Source organism: Protopterus annectens, chromosome 4.part1 (genome assembly GCF_019279795.1).
Source record: "Protopterus annectens isolate FY-2018-M chromosome 4.part1, PAN1.0, whole genome shotgun sequence".
Taxonomy (NCBI): Eukaryota; Metazoa; Chordata; order Ceratodontiformes; family Protopteridae; genus Protopterus; species Protopterus annectens.
The window spans coordinates 884,677,449-884,682,044 of NC_056734.1; positions in this window are offsets into that span (position 1 = coordinate 884,677,449).

Genomic DNA, 4,596 nt, shown 5'->3' on the forward strand with positions numbered 1-4,596 from the left:
GTGATGTGATCTAATGTTTGCTGATGCTTGGAACAGACTACCAAATTACATTAAAGCAAGTACTAGTTTAGATATTTTTAAGAACAGCCTGGACATTTATTATGGGAACAAATGTTTCAGCATATTGGCAAGCTAGAAGGGCTTTAATTCCCGTGCTTGAAACATTTGTATGTATATATATATATATATATATATATATATATATATATATATATATATATATATATATATATATATATATATATATATATATATATATATATATATATATATATATATATATATATATATATATATATATATATATATATGTGTGTGTGTATATATGTAATGTATTGATGGCCGTTGCTGTCATTGCATTACATGCTCCTTCTATAACAGCTGTAGTAATATGCCTTCTGAGAACTGTTAACATGGAATGATACACTTTTAAGTATATTGTTGGTGGATTATGGCATGTGTTGTTGTAGTGGATAGCAGATCAACCTTCTACACAGTTCACATTCCGCCATCACAGTGACACTTATAGTATGGCACAGGTATGCATGTGCCTACATACCATCATTAAATGTTCTGTGACTGTCATCAATATAAAATCATGTTGAATAAATGGTCACATAAGTCTTGTCTCATACATATGCTGTTATGTTGTGATATACACAACCAATGTATCACATAGGTTCATAGGTAGGTACTAGGCTATTGGCCGGAGGGCCTACATAAGCCCAGCCAACAAGTGAAAAGCCATCCTCCCATGCCACTGTCGACCACAGACACAGAAGTGATCCCCAGGGTGTACCTCCCATTTCCATATCCGGCTAGTCCAATATTTTCTCATTCTGTTCTCTCTCTATTACTCATATAACTTTCCTCCTAATATCTGTCTGCATCTGTACATATTATAATCTTCAAACTTGTCAGTGCTATAATGCAGCAAAAATATGGAAACAGCATGGACCCACTACTCTGATTACAGCTATGCACAGACATACGGGCAGACACACACACACACACACACACACACACACACACACACACACACACACACACACACACACACACACTTTTTCTTGTTTCACTAGCTTAACCTGAGAATGATCATGATGGATTACTGTTCTATCCCCCACCAAATTATAAAATCTAAGAATAAAAAAAAACACTTATCTAAGAATCAGAACTGGTACTGCTAAAGAGAGAGAACATGCATGGAGTCACCAGTCACTTTTACACACAACACCTCTGTTACAAGTTTTCTATGCTGGTCACAGGGGACAGCAACACTGTCAAGCATCAGAATACAGACATGCAAAACTTTACTACAGAAGCCAGCAACACAAGTTAGACATAACGTATTACTTTCCCCTATCAGCAAGGGCTGTTGGTGTTAGGGTGCTGTGCAAGCATCAGAATGTTTGACATTAAAAGTGCTAACAAACATCAAAGGTAATAGTTTGCTTAAAGCACTGAAAAAATTAACAGATACACAGTGTGCTAGGAAAATATAACCATAGCTTCTGAGCCCTGTATACAATATAATATAAAAAAGATTTTATGAAACAGAACCTCAGAATGAATAATTCCCCCAATGCTTCCTCCACAGGCATCAGGTTTGTTAAGTTCTATATGCAAGCTGTACTAGATGTGTCAGCAAACTAGGAAGTGCTACCCTAACAACTGCAGTACAGCATGCAAAGTAAGAAGCAAACAGCTGTAGCTATGAAAGCTATCTCACACAGTGCTCTCAAGCCAAAAATAAACAAAACAAAAAAATGTGGAACGTGTTTTGATTCAATTGCAGCCTTGTGAAATTCAATGTATGTGCAGTTGTGTTACATTAACCAAGGATTATTGAGGTGGCCAGCATCACCATTTTGTGATTATTAGCATTTGTGTCATTAAATGTTCTGCACGAGCCATAGACAGTTGATCTCTAATGTATCCTAATAGGGCATCAGGCTGCTCAAACACAGCTTGCCCATAAAGCATATATAGGCATATATTGTGCAATTGTGTGTGGAATGTGATGAATGACCAAGGCTGTATTTGGAGGTCTTTTCTCAAATCATTTATTCCAATAAATGTGAAATGTTAAGGGGAATACACAACTAAGCACAGATCTTTATGTGGATGCCACCAGATGTACACAGCTGGGAGAAACAGACAATCCGCTAGCTGACAGTTTGTCTCACATGTCACCCCCCCATCACCACTGGCCATCAGCCACAATATTCATCCAAACATTACTCAGTTTTTATTCTAAGGAGGGCAGCTCATCTGTGCACACTCTTTGGCTAATAACACAGAATCAATAAGCCCTGACAACATTACAGGTTGCCCATACCATGACTCAAAACATGGCCTACAAGACACAGTTGGATCTATACTTCAACATAGTCTTCAAACAGTCTGTATTCCCATAGAAGGGTGTACATCAACATGCATCCTTCTGCCTGTGGGTGACCATCACCTGATGTATGGAATTATAGGCCCATCATGACTCTCCTCATCTGTGACATAGACTAACAAGTCATCATGGACCATCTCTAAAATGACGCAGGTAATTTCTTGTGTACCAAACCCATGTGTGATTTGTTCAGGAAACATCATGTTGATGTCCTCAAGAAGGTCAACAAGGGCATGCATGATGACAACACTTTAATCATGTGTAACTTGACCTGGCCAAGGAATATGATACAAATCCACATTCAGGTATTACTGAGAAACTGTCACAAGTGGCCATAAACACCTACATTACCAAGTGGGCAGACCACTGGATCACATACGTGACAGATAAATATGCTAAAGTGTGTAAAGTGACCTAGATCTAGAGTCCAGTGATGAGGTCTGCACCTCAGGGCTCTGTGCTAGGCCCTTTTCTGTTCATTATTTAAGTCTCAAACATCAAGAATGGCTTACAAACCCTTTGTCCAAGCAACTTTGTTGAGGACAGCAAATCATGGACAATCATTGAATCCAAATGTGATATTAGTATAATAAAGACAGTTTCAACACACACAAAGGGTTGCTGTCACAGCCATGGAGACACATGAGATGAACAAAAATCATAAGGGGATTTGTTACATTATAAAAGCAAATACACAACCTAATTATAATATAGACACCCCTATTAGCAGGCCAGTTGGTGTGTGACCTGTGTATACAGGTAGATGGAATGCGGAGGATCCACAAACATGTGCCACAGTGGTGACTATTTCCTTATTGTAGCACAACTCCTGAGTATGTGCAAGACATCCACATAAAAGGGCATTATAGTTTCATAGTTCTCAGCCCTCATCACACCAATAACTGAGTACAATGCACCTTTTTTCATGTACCTCCCAACACATCTTCCAGGGATTGCTCAAGGGTACCTCATTTGCCACAATGAGCTCCAACACATCTTATCAGCCATACCTACGAATTCTTTTTCCTGCATAACCATTAGTAGTTGATGGTGCAGAAGCACTTCAAGGTGTTATACAAAAGGCATGTGTGATAAGTGTTTCTGTAATGCACACAGCAAATACACAGATGATTGACAACATTGATGGCATGGGTTGCATTCATGACAGTGTGGATTGTGCCATATATATGCTATGCGCAACCTTCAACTAACCAGGATTGCTCATAATTTCAAATACATGTATAATGGTGTCCTTCCTAACACCTCCGGAAGATGTTAATTTTTGAGGAAGGTGGGCTGGATTCCCCTCATAGATTGCTGATAAAGCATGACAGTTTTATTAGTGTGCTCTTGCAGAACCAACTGTAATCAGTCATAATTATATAAGTTATGCCAAAAACATGGATTAATGTTGGTATTATGCTGATATTGTCCACGATTGCATGTGCTTCTGTCTGCTGTTATCCATAAGCCTGCTGCTCTGTGTCCCATTTAGTTGAAGCCTATGCTGACATTACATTCATATTCAGGCAACTCGTTTTGCACAGGCATACACTATGCACCTAGCCCTTATTGTATACCATCCTTGATAAATCTCCTCTCCATTGTTCATGTTAGGATGTTTATACACCAAGGATCCTCTTCATTGATATGTCACATTGTGTGACAGATAATATACAATAACTGTGTAATGATATGACTATGCCCACACAGGAGGTGTACATGGCAGTACATACTATATCATGTAGATCTGTGATTAGTGTGCATGGTACAACTGTCTCGTCTTTGTGGTGTATGTACATTGATATGCCCTCATCTGCTGTACATTACCATGTTTCATCTTTCCTCTTCCCCTGTCTTCTTTATTACAATTCATCGGTGTCTCCCTTTTCAATACACACACTCTTTCCCCGAAAAATTATTTATAATGCAGTCAATGTACCCTTGCTGAGCAGTTGCAAAACTTTGATTCAGTATGCCTAAAACAGGTTTCCACACTACTCTGCACTGTATACACTTTCATGTATTGTGTTGAAACTGTATACAGTGCTTTATTAAAAACCCTGGTAGTCACAGTGGCTATGTACACAATCCCACAGACCTAATTTGCCAAAGGTAAACAGGTATCCATGTCTGCAGGTGTTCATGTTGATTTTCACGGTTTCCTTTTTTTCAAAACAGGTTTATTGTTT